This window comes from Centruroides vittatus, unplaced genomic scaffold (assembly GCF_030686945.1).
Source record: "Centruroides vittatus isolate TY-2023 unplaced genomic scaffold, ASM3068694v2 contig_10, whole genome shotgun sequence".
Lineage (NCBI taxonomy): Eukaryota > Metazoa > Arthropoda > Arachnida > Scorpiones > Buthidae > Centruroides > Centruroides vittatus.
Genome location: NW_027120658.1, coordinates 6,256,301 through 6,275,715, shown reverse-complemented (window position 1 = coordinate 6,275,715; position 19,415 = coordinate 6,256,301). Strand labels below are relative to the sequence as shown.

General features: G+C 25.9%; 1 protein-coding gene across 12 annotated transcripts in view; it reads right to left on the bottom strand.

Moving 5' to 3' along the window:
- Positions 1-19,415, bottom strand: part of PMCA (plasma membrane calcium-transporting ATPase 3) — a 428,157-nt gene that overhangs the window by 160,812 nt on the left and 247,930 nt on the right. The window lies entirely within an intron of this gene.

Below are 19,415 nucleotides of genomic sequence, written 5' to 3'. Positions count from 1 at the left end.
TTCTACTTGATTCAAATCAGATTTCAATCCATGGAAACAAACAAAAATTAATAGTATTGCATAAATACTTTTCAAATAGTATTATTTAAAAATATTTAAAAAAAAATAAAACAAAGTCTATTAAATAAAATTCAACAAATTCAGATCATTTGTCATCTTCAGCAAACATTATGCTCATGACTTTTACGTAATTATAGCTTACATTGTTATATACAGTGATTCAAAAAGGACTTTAAAATTCTGTAAGCTTTCAAAGTTGTAATCAGGAGACTTACAAAAATCAAAAGAGTCAGCATTAGTTTATAGCAAAATATATCAGGTGTTAGATAAAACAGTCATTTTGATTCAATATGAACACCATTGATATATTAAAATCCCATTTGAGTTCTTGCCAAACTCAAAGCACTATCTGTGCTTTGAGTTTGGTATCTGTCACTTTGGTATCTGCAATGATTCAAGTTTTGGATCAGCAACATTTACAGGCAAGAGTGAAATATACACTACATCTACTCAACCACAAAATAAAAATTTTAAAGATGTCAAATCTGGAGAATGAAATGACCATACTATCAGTACCCACTCAACTAAATCCACCAACCTGAGAATATGTATTTAAAAAATCCAGCAAATAACTTGTTGCTGGATTTTTTAAATATCCTAGATTCTATACAGCACTTATATTTTAATTGTGAATTTAAAGATCATAATAAACTTTGCATTTAAAGTGAATTTTTTATTATTTATTAATTTAACTCCAGCTAAAATAATGGAATTTTGATTTTTTTCCAATTGTGAAAACTATTACAAGATTAATAACGCAATTTTATCAGTTTTGTGATGAAAACAGCTATTAATTTTAACTTTGTATAAAATTAGATCACTTTAATTTCCAAAATCATCACAAGATTTTTCTTCCAATAACTCACATCAGGTTTCCTATAGTTTTTGTTTTTAATTTAAATATGATATAGCAAACTCAACATTATCAGTTGTTATATTTCCAGAAAAATTTTACTTGCAAAAGGTATGTTAATTTTTCTACAGATGGACAGCAACAGTGGGAATTTATAGGTCTGCAATTGATGCTTTTTGATGATTAAAAGTTTGATAGCACTATACGACTTCACAGCAGGAGAATGATATAGAATTTTCTATAAATTTTGGTAATAATAATAATTCTAGTAATAATCATAATAATAATAATTATCAGAAAATTTTAAAATTGTTTTTGTAATTTCAATGCATCTTAAATTCTTATCAATTATACATTCAAATCATGTAATAATATAAATTTATTGATAGTTCAAATTGTTCATAAATTATCAATTTTAATGTCAAATCTTTTTCTTACTTGTGTAATTTATTTTTTAATATTCTGGTAATATTCTGCAAAATTGTAAATTGTAAATTAAATAATAAACAAAAACTGAAAAAATAAAAATACAGTAAAACCTGAATTCAACAGACTTTGGATTTAACAGACAATATTTCTGATCCATGTGAAAATTAACATCCTGTTAATTTTACAATACATTTTATATTTAATTAACAGAGTATTTTTTTTCCAAATTCAAGCATCACAACTCTTAATTAAATACAATTGAAGTGTATTTTCAAAAAATTGTTTGTTTATTTTGATTTAGTCACATACTAGTTTAATGCAGTCTCAGAACTATGGCAAGTACAGTACATAAGAAATACTATACATAAAAAATTTTTCTGTGAAATTAAACTTCTCATGCACACTTAATTTTCATTACACAAATGTATCTACATTACTAAAAACAGATTTAAAAAATTTGACAAATTAGTTTAACTCTCAGAAAAATTTAGTTCGAGAGAGACTCCCCTCACCCAAATTAATCCATTAAATCAAGGTTTTACTGTATTAAAATAATGAGAGATCTTACTTTAAAAATATTTTAAAAAATTTAATATTAATCAGTTTATAAACTGCAATTTATGAAAGAAATTTTAAACTATTTCACTTGTTTATAGATTAACGAATAGCTGTCATTAATTCCAGTGGAATTAATGACAGCTATTTGTTAATTTATACAGTGGAATTAATGATGGCTATTGATACCTCTAGAAAAGAACTATTCTCAAATAATAATAAGTAACAGAAGTGATCTTGATGAATTAACATTTTATTATTTAAATAATAATAGAAATAACTGAAATTTTAGATTTTTACAAGATTTTAAAAAATAATAATAATAATAATAATTTTTAAAATATAACTCCAAAATGTTTATTTAATAATAAAGGCACTTTATTAATTAGAAATATTTGTTTTTCATAGAGAAATACCCAACGATTGCTTAATAAATAATTTATTTTCTCATATAAACAAAATAAGCTGAATAATCAATAGTCCAAATGCAAATCTTTATTTCATTGAAAAGTTTTGAAATAAACAACATTATTGTGCATAAGAGGAGAAACTACTAAAAAGAGTATCTCTCAAGCAGTGAGTGACTATTTTAAAAGGATAATTAAAAAAAAATTTCAATTTCAGACATTATATTTAAAAAAAAAATTGAATATGCAGAATATACAAGATATAATAGAAGCAAGATTTTAACATATTACTTATTTTTCAATAAATAATGATTGCAAAATAAACTTATGTCTGGATATTAATTAATAATATAGTTTAATTTATTTTTATATTAGAGCAGCAATTCTCAACCTTCTTAGTACCCCAAATAGTAAATATAAATAAAATTAATATTTTACGACCCCTCACCCAAAGGAATAATAACAGTAAGCCAATTAGTAATTACTATTCAATTATTAAGTATTCAATTAGTAATTACTATTACTAATTGAATTTTGACTGTAATTATAAATGTAAATTTTTTAAAATATTATATAACAACATTGCACTAATTTTATACATTAAGAAAATACCGACAGTATAAAAAATGTAATACGACTGTTCCTATTATTTTATGTCGCTGTGTTTATAGCGACTGGTATGAACATGCATGTATGACGTGTACATACATGAGCAATTTACAAGTTCCAACTTGGTGTGTATGTGCTCTTTGTAATTTGATCCACATATGGAGAAAATTTTAAATGAAAAACAAATGCAACCATCACATCAATTTCTTTTCTTTACATGTACTTATTGTAAGTAAAATGTTCATAAATTTATAATACATGATTTTTTCTCATAAAATGATTTCATTATTGTCTCGCGACCCCCCTTTAATATCACGACGACCCCCAGGTTGAGAAATGCTGTATTAGAGTATCATATTATCTTTAAATAATATATAAAAAATATGTATCATAAAACAATCTTCGTTTAAAAGTAATTTAAAATATTTAAATCTGTATATTAATGTTCAAGTAAGATGCTAAGAACTATTTTTATCAATTAAAATGGCAAAACTGAAATTTATATTTACTTCTGCATGTTTCATTTACTTAAGGAAAGAATTCAAGTAGTAAGACACTTTAAAATTGAAAGAAAATAAATATTTTATTTCAATGTTTTTAAATTTACCTATTGTGTTTTAAACATCAAATTCATATTAGTTTTTGTGTCATACTTTATTTTCAAGTGCTTTCTATTTAACTAAGTGTAAAAATAAAACAATTTTAAAAACTTCTGATTTTCTCTGTTAAATATTGTTAATTTTCTAAAGCAAATAAATTATTTCTGAAATTTGAGAAATATTTTCATTTCAAACCTGTTCAGATGAATTACACTGAAGAAATGTGAAGTGTGTTTTAAGCCTGTTTCACAATCACCCTTTGTAACACAGAACAGGCAGATGCAGTTCTACTTCACAATCACAAATTTTCTACTTTGGCAGTTGTTTGACAGTCCTATAAAATCATACAGATCAAATTCTGCAATCAATTTTCTGGCATTTTCTAATCAAATCATGCTTGAAATCTAATAGATCCATAAACATTCAGCCAATCAGAGAGTGTAAAACATTCAGTCACTGTGTATAAGAAACCAATAGGAAAATTTTAAAGGAACCTGCCAGTTGGTTAAGAAAAATAAATGGAAATTAAAAACTATGTTTGTATTGTTTGGATAATTCCACTAAAATACCATTATTGAATTGTGTGAATTCTGCTTTATTGATGATTGTGAAACACTTTAGATTTGGTGATTTGATAATGTTAAAAATGAATCCTATAGATTTATTCTTAAATAACACTTGTCATGGCTGTTCTTGATTTAGTTTACATATGAAATTTTTGGCCTTTCCTACACCTACATTCTTTGATTCTGTCTTCAATAACTGTTTATAAGAATGTATTCTATCTTGTTACATGTTTAATTGATCCTAATTAATTGGTTAATGGACTGTATGGACATGCAGTCAACCAAATTATTATAATCAGTATTCTTTTTCTAAAAAATTACTGCCAGAATGCTTGTATAGTGAGTGACTGAACATACAGAATTGTTTTTACTGGGCAACTGCCAATACTGTATACCAGCTATCAATACTTTTTATGCTATCTGCTGGTCATACCGATGCATTCTGGCTGAAGGGAATCCAGTTGTATTTATTATAGCATATTACGATTAAAATTATTATAATCTCAAAATTTGTATTACATAAAAAGTTTCATGAAACAATAATCTTAGGCATTATTCTAGAAACTACCACAAAACTTGCTAATGAAGGAATGTATTGTAATGTGATTTATGCTTAACAACCAGGTTTTTCAAACTATTTAAGAAAATTATTTGGTTATTAGTTGACTGCTCATCATATATGACTAGTATGTAAAATACTATTGCAAAATCATTGTAAATCCACTGTTTTTCACTATAATATTTAAAAGAAAACTTTCAAAGTTGTAAACTCATGTAGGAAAATAATGAAAAAATTGTCATTTTTTGATTTCTTTCAGAAAAATTTTTCATTTTACTGAATAAATATTAATATTAAATCAATAAACCTAACTCAGTACAAGTTCCAAAGATAGCTTTATATTTTAAAATCTCAGCATTATATAGTATTATTTAAAAACTTTTAAGAACATTGTGAACATCTCGTAATTAAAAAATAATGCTCAACTAATGATTACTTCTGATAATTCTGTTGATATTGCTTAATGAGCATAACTTACAAGTAACTAATATAAAAATATTAATAAAGATCACTTGAAAATGAAATGATTAAATTATAAATTCAGTCATTTATATTGAGAATGAAAATAAAATTAATTTTCTACCGACTGAATTTATAATTTAATCATTTGTACTGAAGATAATTCTTTACTTGAGCCTAGGAAACATCTATGCCTTATTTTAAAAATTACTATCAAAAATTTATATGTTGTGTAAACCTGAAAAAAAATTTTAATTTTTACAGTTTGCAATGTAAGTAACATTTAACAAATAAACCTAGAATATATTGGAAGTTGTTCATCATTGGCACATTGTATATTGCTTTCAAGAAAATTTTTGTAGCTTTGTATGAATCTGTTACATTAGTTTTTTGGTTAATGTTACTTATGTTTCTAAAATGGTGGCTCATCTCTGATTCCAGAAAACAGAAGAAAGGAAACAGTGGGGATGCATGTTCTAACCTAACCTATTCTAATAGTTTTGTTGGTAATAATTTTGGTAATTTATTAGAATAGGTTAGGTTAGGTTAGGTTAGAACGTGCATCCCCACTGTTTCCTTTTTTCTATTTTCTGGAATCAGACCACCATTTTGGAACCATAGGTAACATTAACCATTTTTTTTACTATATACAGAATATTTATCTCATCATTTTAAATATATAAATATATAAAACAATTAGTTATTAAACAAACTAAAATAGAAAGGTCTATAAAGATTAATTTATGTATTATTCAATTAAATTAATTTGAATTATTAAAAATTTGAATACATAATTTGTACTGAAAAAATTTTATTACTTAATAGCTTTATACATATTTAAAATATTTTTGCTACAAAAATTGTCAGCATTTGTATTCTGAAGATTGTACTCTCATTTAAGTGGACAATGTAAAGAATATTGATAGTATATTACACTGTTAAATATGAATATAAGCTTTAGTGTTAGAGTACAGTAAGACCTCGCTCAACGCTGATTCGATATAATGCAATCTGCTTGAAGCCTTAAAAAAATCTCAAAATTTACACCGATTTTAATTATCGTGGCATTTCACTGATTCATACATAATATGATTATTTATAAACATGAACCAATCAGCAAAAGGTGGCAAAAAAGTGTCTTTCTTTAAATCTATGTTTGGTGCAATTTTGGAAAAAATATATCATGGGTGCAATAGGAAATATCAACTTTGCTTGACAAGAATTAATGATAAATGCATGAACAGTGTGTAAAAGAAGTTATGGCTGAAGGTATCCAAGAATTCTCAATGAGAAGAGCCCATTGTTGTATCATTAGGTTGACCAAATTGCCAACCTAATTGATACAGCAGGACTAGGAGATGTAGACGACCAGGATATTGAGGAGTTACTGCAGCTTTCTAGTGAGAGCCTTACCAACGACAACCTTCAAGAACTGGCAGGAAAAGGAATTCATGTAGAACTGGAAAATAGAAATTCTGAAAATGAAGAAACCAAAAAATTTCTCTACAGATTTCTTTATTAAAAGTTTAATAATGATAACCAAAATTGTTGATCAAATTGTAGGGAATGATCCAGATTTTGAAAGGTGTGAAAAGCAAAATGAGGAGTTTTGATGCTATCTTCTGCTACAGACATTTGCTTAAAGAAAGAAAAAAGTGACAAATGAAACTTTACAACTTTATTGCAAAAAAAACAAAAAAAACCAAACTAATTTCAGAAAAGTCAGGACCTTTGTCACAAAAAATGAACTTCACATTTCTGTGTGCGTATGTTTATGTTAGGGTCTCTCATTTCCAGGTCTTTTGTTTCTCCTGGGATTCCGGGATAAAACTGAACTGTTTCCCGGGATCTCGAAATAAAATTAATTATTTTTAAGATATACAAAATATCATGAAATCAAATGATATAATTATTTTTCGTTTTTTAAAGTAGTTTGATACGTTCTGTAACCTCCAAAATCAAATTAATAATGCTGTGTAAGATATATATTAAAAATTACCTTTGAATTACATAGAAATTTTCACAAATAGAAAAAAATTTATTAAAATTTGCTGGAAACTGCATACAACAACAACAACAAAAATGCCTTTGAATTGAGTTGAAAATAAAAAAAAGTGAACTTAGATCAAACTTCTAACTTAGAAGGTAATTTCTGTGTTTTTTAAAATAATATATACACTCAAACCTGTTTTTGCGCAGTCTTTTTTTTCTGTGATTTTTTGTGTGTGCAATTATTTTTGTGCAGTATACCAATTTGATTGAAATTATATACTCACACAAAACAAATCGCACAATTAAAAAAAAATCGCACAAAAAAAACCACACAAAAACAGGTTTGAGTGTAATACAAAATATTGTAAATTTTTATAAGATTTTAAAAAGCAAAGATGGTCAATACTCCGATCACTCAATCTAATTCTTACTTTAGTAATGAAAAGTCTTACTACCAAAAATGACTTTTCCGATTCAACTGATGTGATTGGAATCGTGTTTAATGTATTTAAGAGAAGACAAATATTATGTTTTTTTCACCTGTATCCTGAAAGATTTCTAGTTCATTTTCGAGATTGTAGTACTTCTTGTTCTCTAGTATTCTTGATTTGTCTACCTCGAGTGCTTTAATAGAAACATAGCCCAATAATCCAGCAGTTCGTTTGTCTTTAATAATCAGGTTATGAATAAAAACTTCATACTTGCAGACTTTGTACTTGTTTGTATCCTTCCCCAATTTGAACAACCTGGCATTGCACAGTTATTGAAGCTACTGGTCATGGTTAAAAATTAAGACAGCATAAGCACAATTATTCCAGATATTACTGGTAAAGAATTTTGAGAGTCCTGTCACAAATAAGCTACGAATTGATTATTGACCATTTGTGACGTGTCATAATGAGCAAAAATTTAAAGAAAACGAATAAGTGGGTTTAAAATTAACAAATACAAATGAATTCTGACAGTTTATGAGTTAATTATACTTTCCACTTGCAAAATTTCCTCAACCTTAGCATAAAATAAGAAAAAAGTGAATTTTTAAGAAATTTGTGAAATTTTCCAGGTTAAAAATATGACTGGGATCCCAGGATCCCATTTGAGAAACCTTAGCTGGTGTGTTATTTAACATATATTATTATGCAAATTAATATAAAAATAACTTAAAATTAAAGTAAAATGTTTATTTTTGGTCGCGTGTTCACCTATCCCTATTTACTCTATGTTAAAATGACCTCGTTTAACGCTGTTTCGTTTAGTGCTTTGTCATCTAGGAATGCATCCCGTGTTAAGCAGGGTCTTACTGTATAATGTTCATAAAATAAATTTTAAAATATTTATTCAGTAAAATGAACATTATTCATAAATACTCTACAAAAAAATTATCCCAATATATAAATGTTTCAGTTAAAGGGAATTCAGAAAATAAAGTTTTATAATTAATTTTTTCAATATATATGTAATCATCTCTTAGAGAACCTTTATTAAAAAAGAAATGTTTCATGTAAAAAAAATTTAAGTATTAAATTTAATATTTCTATATACAGTGGTGTCTCATATTTCAAATTTAATTCATTCCAGGAAGACATTCAAACACTTGAAGTCCAAATCAATTTCTTGCATTAGAAATAATGGAAAGTCAAGCTATTCTCAGATCCTAAACAATACCCCATTTGATAAAACAGCAAAAACACAATTTAAAATAAACATAATTAAATGTCCTAATAATAAATTAAAACACAAAAACAAATAAAACATGTAAATACTGTATAATAAAATAAAAATTGCATTTACTAAACACACACTGTCAATTTCAGCTCATCATGCAAACAACAGATCAGCAGTACATCTTGTGGTCACCATATCCACAAGTGTACTGCTTTCCCACTTCACAATAACTCCTTTTTCACCTCAATTGTTATTATTCCAACCTTCCTCATAGGCTTCATTGTTTCCACACACTTTTCAGATGCCATAGTTAACAAGTAAAGGTTATGTTAGATTAAACAAAGTTATTGCATGTTTATTATAGCTGTTGTTACTTAACATAGATGTATGATAATTGTAATAGTTGTGAAATTTAACACATTATTGCTAATGTGAGATTGAATTCTTCGTTTATAATCATATTTTAAACTTTTTATTTCATATTTTGTTTGAATAAAATCAAGTTGTAATGTCTTCAGATAAGAAGGGTATCATTCATATTATGCTTTTTAAGTTTTGGAAAGGAAATGACACTGTATAAACAGCAAAAATAAATTTATGATGTATATAGGGAAAATGCTCCTAAACTTAGGACATATCAGATGTGGTTTAAAAAGTTCTGTTTGCAAAATTTTGAACTAAAGGATACAAAATGTACAAGACAGCAAACAGCTGTGAACAAAAAAACCGCAGGAAGAAATTGTTAAAAATCAATAAATAAAACAATATATATAACCAAACAAACAAAAAAAAGCAGCATACAAGCACAATATCAAAAGCAAGAGATGACTTGGGCACACTTTTAAGTTCTTTTTTATGAAAGATGAACTGTAAAAAAATTTTATACCAAATAATAATTTTTAGAAAATTGTGTATTCTATATCTCTTAGCCATATTTACCAATTTAACAAATACTTGAAATAATAGAATTAATAATATTGAGTAAGACAAATACTACAATATCCAAATTTTCAGTAAATAAATCTTTATTACATATGTAATTTTTCAGTGTGCAAAAAAAAACTAACAAAACAGAACACACAGTTTCAGATATAAAGTACAGTAAAACTTCAATTTAACAGACTAATTCAAGCAAGGGGATGTCCATTAAAGCCAAAAGTCCGTTATATAATAAAGTAGGTTGTCTGAATGCATATTTTAAACTAACTAATTTGTCAATTTTTTATCTGTTTTTATTAATATAGATATGTTTGTGTGATTAAAATCAAGTATTATGAGAAGTTTAATTTCTATGAAATTTTTTCTATATTTACTACTGCTTACATACACACCATAGTTCTGAGACTATTAAACAAGTGTGAGACTAAATCAAAATAAACAATTTTTGGAAAATACACTTAATTTGTATTTAACTAAAATAAATAATTTTCTTAAAAAGAAAAAATTTAAAATTGACAAAAACACAAAAATTTCCTATTTATTTGTCTTCAGATAATGATATATCAAGAGACTCCCATTGTGGCATAAAGAGCAATGACTTTTTGATTTGAAAAATAACCTCTTAATTACATAGAAAAAGCATTTTAAAATTGGCAGTGTGTTAATTTTCACATATGACACAAACTGGAAATTTTGTCCATTAAATTGAGGTTTTACTGTATTATTAATACTTTTAAACTTCAATTACATTTTACATTGAGAAACACCTTACAGTCATAATAAGACTTTTTAATTCAATTTAATTTTTGACTATGATTCTAGAACATACATCATCAAAAATATATTTTCATTTTGTTGATAATTCAAATGCTACACATTTTTTTTTTTCTTCTTTTAAATTTTAATATCATCCATTACAATTATTCAGTTTCTGTTGTGTGCAGTATTGATGATTCCTGTAAAATTTCTTGCTATAGATAATTCATCCTTTTTCAAGTAGTAATTGGATCATTTGCTTTTTCATTCTCATTGTTGCAATTTAAAATCACACTTCAAACTGAAAAATAAATTTGTTATTATAATTCTGTCATTTCTACAAAATTATTTCATTTCAAACCAATTAAAAATAAATTAACATTATATTAAAATTAATTACAATAAATGATTCATAATCAGTAATATCTAAATATAATTAATGAACAAGACAGATATTTAGGTATTTTAATAATATTTTTAAAATAATATTGTAAAATTTATACATAGATAGATTACAGTTTACTATGAAGAACATTTTGATTTCAAAGATACCAAAGGAAAAATATCAAAATCATTAATTAAAAAACAGTAAATTATACAGTTGATTTTTGTTATTACTTCTAATTTTGTTAATAATTCAAATCCTACAAATTTCTTCTCTTTTTTTAAACTTTTTATATCATCCATTACAATTATTCAGTTTCCCTTGTGTGCAGTATTGATGATTCCTGTATTATTTCTTGCTATAGATAGTTCATCCTTTTTCAAATAGTAATTTCAGTAGTAATTAATATGCAATTTATATACAAAAGACCTTACTCATTGAAAATGTTTGAATAGAAGCAGGCAATTTCACAAAAACTGAAATTATATTATCAAAATGGCATATTGACTGCATTACCAGAAAAGCCTAAACTACCAAAATGAGAAAGTTCAAGACAAAACTAAGTACAGTTTAACACCAATCATAATGAAATAATTATACAATTATTATTTAATTTTCTGAATTTGAATTTTTCTTATGTATTCAAATAAATGTACTGAAATTAAGATAAAATAAATAAATACTAATAAATAGGGACATGGACAATTCTATACATCAATAAATTATTCCAAATACTTTCCAAATTAGCTTGCCCTGTAGGCAACTATGAATAGCACTATATCAATACCTACCAAAAATAGTAATAAGAAGACAACTGATTCATTTACACAAAATACTTTTCTTAATAATTATCTTTATTATAAAAATTAATTTATATGTGAGAGATAGATAAAGTTTTTGTAAAATTTATTACAAATTTTAAGAAAATGTATGCAGGTATCCACTGCTTTATGAAAATTTGCTTTATGCCTCTGCTTTTACAAAAGAAATCCAAAAAGAATTTTTGCTTTTATGAAAGGCAAAAAACAAAAATAGTATTAGGATTTCTTTTACAGCAAGCCATTTTAGAGACATTGGTCACTTCAAACACCAAATAGAAAGTCTCTCTCCAAGCCACTTCCTTGGGAACTACATTCAGCATCAAACAGCCATAGTTTTGAACTGTGTATGTGAACATCCGTGCTTTATGCCAATTTATTTTGTGCATTCATTAGTAAAAATAATATGAGAAAATGGACAGTTTATTTCTTAAGTGGATTGATGGGTGTACAAAGACAATGGTTTGTCTTTAAATTTAAAATTCATCTTGTATACTAGTACTTTTTTTTATCAATTAACAGGACTTATTATACTGGAATTATGGATGCAGATATTTAGTCCTACAGATCAGAAATAATTTATTTCTGATCTGTAGGACTAAATATCTGCATCCATAATTCCGGTATAATAAGTCTTGTTAATTGACAATGTTTTGTCTACACTTAAGTGGATCTTATTTTACTTAAGAAAAAAGCTAATATTTTCAATAATCTGAAACAGAAAGACTGGACAATGGTGATTTAGGGTGTATGAGTGAAATTAAAATTAACTTTTTTAAATTTAAATTAATTTTTTTAACTTTAATTAAAAGTTACAAAAGTGAAAATTTTGTGAAAAAGTTTTGCAGTCATTTTAAAATCATGTTTAAAAACTATATATTTTAGAATCTTTATATATAATTTTCACTATAATTCATCTGTTGATTTTTTTTCAATTTACTTGAAGAAAATAATTATTTTATTTCTATTAAATTTAATCTCTGAAAATTATTCTTAAGACTATTGCTTTTACTGAAGATTTATAAAAAATTATATAAATTTAATCTATATATTCAGATTATAAAGGCAACTTTATGTAAACTTTCTTAAATGATACTTCTTTTCATAAATAAACTAAGTACAAGATCACTAATTTATTTTCAAAATAGAAATCTATACTATTCAATTAATCAATTTGTCAATCATCTCGAATTTTAACTGTAAAATGTTCACTAGATATACTTAATACATAATTTTTTAAGTGTGTTTTACAAGAATGCTCTTAAATATACAGAAAAATCTTAAATAACATTAAATGATAGTAACTACTGTAATAACTATTAAAATTCAAAATCTTAATCCTTCAAGAGGTTCAATGAACACTGGGCTTCTTGATTGAGCTTGCTCTGAATTTGAGGAGCATTTTTTTTTCTATCAATGTATGCTTTTCATTTTGTCAATTCATAATAATTCAGTTTTACATCAGAGTCATTTAATTTATTTCTATCATAACATTTGTAACCCTAAACATAGCATTATTATTTGTTTTAAGATTAACAATGATCAACACCATTGTTAATCTTAAAACAAATAATAATGCTATGTTTGTGAGACAGTTTCATTCAATTTTCAAAATTATACATTTTATTTTACTTTTTGTTTATTGAAGACAAGCTTATCTCTCATAATTCAAGTTCATCTACTTAAAAAATAATTTCCTCCTATATTCAAAATAACAGGCTCTTGTTAGATTTTCATCTTACATATCATATACATTGTGCTGTTAACATTTTGATGATGTCTAAATAGTATTGTTATAGCATTACTTATAGCAAAGTAAGAATATATTTTAAAATATTTATATCAAATATAATTTATAAATTATTGATAAAATGAAAAAGAATTAGTGAGTGAGTGGGTAAATAAGTAAGTGATACTTAGAGTGCGGTATGAGTGTAGATAAAGTACAAATTTAATTTCATTTTGCTAACAATACAACTTAAGTTGAAATCATAATGGAAGGTCAATTTATTAAAAATAAAGTGAAAATATTTTTAATCCTAGATGAATATATATATTGAAAGAGTAAATTTGTGCATGTTTTAGGGGAAAAAAATCGTACAAAATTCGATTAAAATTACCTAGTACACACTAACAAAACAATTCTGTGATTTTAATAAAGCATGTGAAAATTTTGGGAAACATTAATTTTACATGAATTAAACATTTTACAATTTAATACCAATATTTATGATTTAAGCAACAGATTTATAAATGGTAAATTAATAAATTAAACTTAATTGCAGTCATGTAATCACAAAAAAGAAAAAAGAAAATCATTTTTAAAGTTGTACCATGACTCAATGGTAGCCATCATGTTTTATAAAATTTTATGATTTAGTAAAAAGTTTTGATTAAATGAATTGTAAATATTTACATAATTTGTTTAGAATTTAACATTTATTGAAAACTAATCATCAACAAACAATTCAATAAAACATTTATGCAATTACAGTAGAGCGTTGTTCATCCGAAAGCTTTCCAGTCGGACTGTGTCGTGCTGAATCGAACATTTTTGTTACTAGATTAACTTCTAAAGTATAATTTTTTTTGTTTTTATATTTTTCAATATATTTATTTTGTTTGTACAAAATAAAGAAATAATTTTTAACAATGCAATAGCCTCGATTATTATTATAAAAATTTTCGTTAGGCTTAAAATCACCGAAAATTCAACACAAAGCAACACGTGACAGAGAAAGATTCAACACACAGCGACATGCGACAGAGAAAAATTCAACACGAAGCAACACGCAACGGAGAAAAATTCAACACGAAGCGACATGCAACGGAAAAAAATTTCAACATCGGATAGGTTAATATATTTTTTCATACATAATCGGTTATCCGAAAAAATCAGTTATCCGAACAACCCCAGTCCCCAATTGATTCAGATAAACGACGCTCTACTGTAGTATGGAGTTTTAAATTATTATTATTATTATTACACAAAACCTATCATCAAATCTATCAAAATGTTAAGTGTCATAATTGTTTCAATTTCTAATTTCACATGAATTATTAGTATTTTATGATTTTGGAAACAAACTGTAAATAAAAATTTTGTAGAGTATTATTTCTAAAGTTAAAAACATCCAGTATTACTTAATTTTTAAAAATTAATTAACACATTTTCTTATGTTAAATGCCTTTACCACCCAATCAATATCAATTTTCTTCAAGAAAAAGTATAATTAGATTTAAATAAACAGAAAATAGTTTCATTTAAAGCCATTATACATGATTTGACATGAAAACATCTGTGAAGGTGAGGAGGAAATTATGTATGTATGTACGTATATATGTATATATGCATTTGTTCTGTTTTCTTTTAATTGAAAACAATAAAAAAAATTATTAATTATTAACCTAAATGATATTCTAAATACTTATTACATACTTCAATTTTTAAACAAACTATGAAATCATTAAAAAATTAAAGGACTTTTCAACTTTTTAATATGATAGAGTTTATAGATTATGAAAGGCACTATCATATTTGGTTCAAATTTTAAAATTACAAAGTCATTCATATTTAAACACTAGTAGTTGTCCTATTGAACTGTAAATCCATTTAAGTTAAATGTTTGAATCTAATGATAGGACATCTCAAAAAGCACTTAATCATTTTAAAGAGTTGAATCCTTTAATGATTTCAGTTTTTTTCTGGTTAAGGTTTCATCATGAGTCATTCAGGTCTTGGTTCATTCAATTTATAAAATTTGATTATATTTTTGCCTGAAGAAATAATTTAATCATCATTCACCAAAAATGATTTTTTTAAAAATTAACTTCAAAAATTAAGTAACATTTGTGTGTGAAAAGTTAATCAAGTTAGTTTTATGTAATGAAATTATATATGTATATTGCACATTAATATTTTAACAGACTTTCTTGTATTTATAAATTATTTATTAATTTATTGCAACTAAATTCTAATTTTATTAAAAAATTAATTGATGTTTAATTAGAAGTTGAATGATTACAAGAATCTTAACATGTTTTTGATTACCTAAACAATTAAAACTCTATGCAGAGAAATAAAAATAATACAAATTTTTCTATTCCACTTTCGTTCTGGTACTAAAATTAAATGGATAGTTATGATAAGATTCCAAATATTGTAGTTACTACAAAATTACTAATTATTAATATATAGAAGTTTACATCCTTATATATTAGGTTGTATCAATCATAAAATATATACTAGGAACACTACACAGCTTTGTCATATTGCAATGGAATTGAGGCAAAGTATTGCATTTTTCTGTAATTAAAAATTTTTTAAGTATTATTCTTCTATGGCATTATGAGCCCTCATGGCTATTAGCTATAGACACAATTTGCCTTCATTCTATTTGATTCTTCATTTTTTCCCAATTTGTTATATCCATCTATGAGATCATTCTTCACATTATCTATACAGCATTTAATTAGTAATAGTACATATAAATTACCTTTAGCTCATCTAATAGGAGCACTGATATACATTTAAATGTGTGTTTAATGGCACAAGTGCATGCATTTTTAGAAGAAAATGATTGCTGGTCAGAAGAGAAGGCAATCCTTGAACTTGCTAAGCATGGATAAACAATCCTTACTTTCTCTCAGCATATACTGCTTTGTTCTTGTGTTTTATTTGTTTCTGGCATCCATTTTCTGTTAGGCATGTGCAATGCATTTTTTATTTATTTATTTTTCCCTTAAATTCCATTATGAATGCTCAATCACATCAGAGAGCATAGACATTGTCACTTTGATCCCATTGTACTTGAAAACAATCATAAAAAATGAATGTTCATTACATTTTTGGATTCCCCATCACAATAAATGGAAAATGGCAAAGTTTAATCAAAACCGATCTATCAGATTTTGAGAATGAACAATTCTGTAAGACACAGAAGAGGCATTGCTAACACTCTGCCTCAAATGTAGATTAAAAAAATTTGTTGTTCATTTTAGTATCATATGCATTCCATGATGTTTAAATAATATCGAACAATATAATGAGTTCAAATGCGCATGTGTTCCACTTTCAATATGATTGCAAATTAAATATTGTCTAGTAGGACCTGCCACACCATCGAAAGACACATCTCCTCTTTAAAATTAATGCAAGTGGTTCTGCATCCTGCCTTAAAAATTTCAATTATCTCCAACCATTTGAGGTGTTCCGGGCACAAGGTGGTATGGATAATACGGGCTCTAGTAAAGTCCACTGTAATATCCACGTCCGTTGCATAAGTGGAAAGGGCTATTATACCCCTATTATATTGTAGGATTTATGTTCCTTTATCCTGACTCCCATTGAACGTTTGGTGAAGCCAACATACAGCATTTCCCTATCCCATCTTTCATCTCTGATAAAGAAACTATAAACTCCCGGTAGTCTGTCAGGGTTAGGATGGTCTCTTTCATTGTCCAGTATGTTGAAAATGGATGGGCATCTCCTGAAGACAATATTGACCCAACAACTCTTGGCAATTGTGGTGTACAATGATTTTAAATGGAGGTTAAAAGTGAGGGGGATCCTCTCCTTATCCTCTTCCTGTTTATCTTTCAGTATTTCCGTCAAACTGGTCGATGCTTTTTACAATTAGTACAGTTAATTTGTTTAAAATGTTTGAAAACAGATTATTATAAAATTTATTTTTCAAACTTCCATTATTTTTATATATACAGTAGAGCGTCGAAAATTGGCGTCAATTGGGGACTGGGGTCGTTCCAATTAGTCATTTGTTCCAATTTCCGACTTTGTACGAAAAAATATATTAACCTGTCCGATGTTCAAATTTTTCTCCGTTGCGTATCGCTTCCTGTTGAATTTTTCTCCATTGCATGTCGCTTCGTGTTGAATTTTCGTCGATTTTAAGCCTAACGAAAATTTTTATAATAATAATGAGGCTATCGTATCATTAAAAATTATTTCTGCATTTTGTACAAACAAAATAAATATATTGAAGAATATAAAAAACATGAAAATTATACTTTAGAAGTAAATCTAGTATCAAAAATGTTCGATTCAGCACGACACAGTCCGACTGAAAATCGTTCCAATTTCCGGCCATTTCAATTACCGACGTTCCAATTAACGACGCTCTACTGTATACACAATTAAAATGTTTTCTCAGAAAATCATCAATCTTTCAATTGGATCCTTATCAAACTCAAGAGGACTATTTTAGACTAAATGTTAACCCAAAAATTAAATGTATGTCTAATAATTTCAAGCATTCAACTATACAACAATGGAATTTTTTTAATTGCTAAAAATACATTAATGAACTATCAAAAACAAAACAAAAAATACGCAAGTCAAACATAATAATCATTTCAAAAGTAGCAAACATGCATTTTTATTTTTTGGTCATTAAAATTTATAAATAATTATGACAGTAGCACACACAATGAATCTAAAATGGGAGAAATTATAAAGTGTGAAACACTACAGAATAATTTCAATTTAACAAATAAATTTAAAATTAAGGTCAATCAACCTTAATTTGTAACCTCTTTGGTTATGCACACAAACTCTAGCAGATGACATTAAAAATGCTATACTTTTTCTGTAAGGAAAATCATTTTCCAAAAATTCTCTAAAATTAAAGCAGATATAACTAAACAGTTTTTTGTATTAGAATCCCATTTAATTCTAACATCTAAAAAAACAATCATCCATTCATGCACAGACACTTTGCATCTTCAAAGTGTTGTGTCATGCATAGAGCAATGCAACATTCTCAGATATGTTATTAATTTTGCATGATAAATTTTTGTCTTAAAGAGTTTTAATATTTTGTGAAAAAATGTGATATATAGAGATAGGAGTTTCAATGTTTTGTATGAAGACAAAAAGTCATCATACAATTAATAACATACCTGAGAATATATTGTGCCACTAAGAATGACATACTTCAAAGATGCAAAATGTATGCACGTCAATGAACATTACTTCAGTGATATCATCTTCAAAACTTAAATGGCAAATTATGTTGTTTGAAATTTTGTTAATAAATATTCAAAAGTTAATAACCATCTTTATAATTGCCAGTTTTCCTGTGAGACATTGTATAAAATGGTCTTACATTAATTTACAGTTTTTTTTCATAAGTGGATATCTCTTTCAAGACACTAAACTTTCAATTTATTGTAACACAAATTTCCTTTCTTACTCCATAAAATATAATGTCAATATTTGAGCATCAACGTAAAATAGTGTTTGTTTTGTTAGATTAAAAAGTATCTAATTGCAAAACTGTATGTAGTTTCAATAAGTAAATCAAACTTTAGTCATAATTATGATTGAAAATTTATTTATAAAGTTAAATACATTATATACAAAATTATATTTATTATTTAAAACATCAGTTAATTTTGTTTATATATATATATTAACCTAAATATTTGAAACTTTTCTAAAACTTAATAAAATATTAAACTTATAATTTAATTCAAAAGTTGAATTTCTTTTTCAAAAGAAGAGTATTTTCAAGAATTTTTACTTTCATCATCAATTCCTTCCAAAGTTCATTCAGAGAGGTTATTTTGGAAAATAGATATGTACAATCCAAAACTGAAATAATCTTTAATCTAACTCTTTAAATTAAAATACTTAAAATGTAAATTACAACACCATACAGTTTTCTTAATAAAATTAAAATAGTAATTTAATAACATATCTCAAAAAAAAAAAAAAAAAAAAAAAAATCTAATATGCAGTCTATC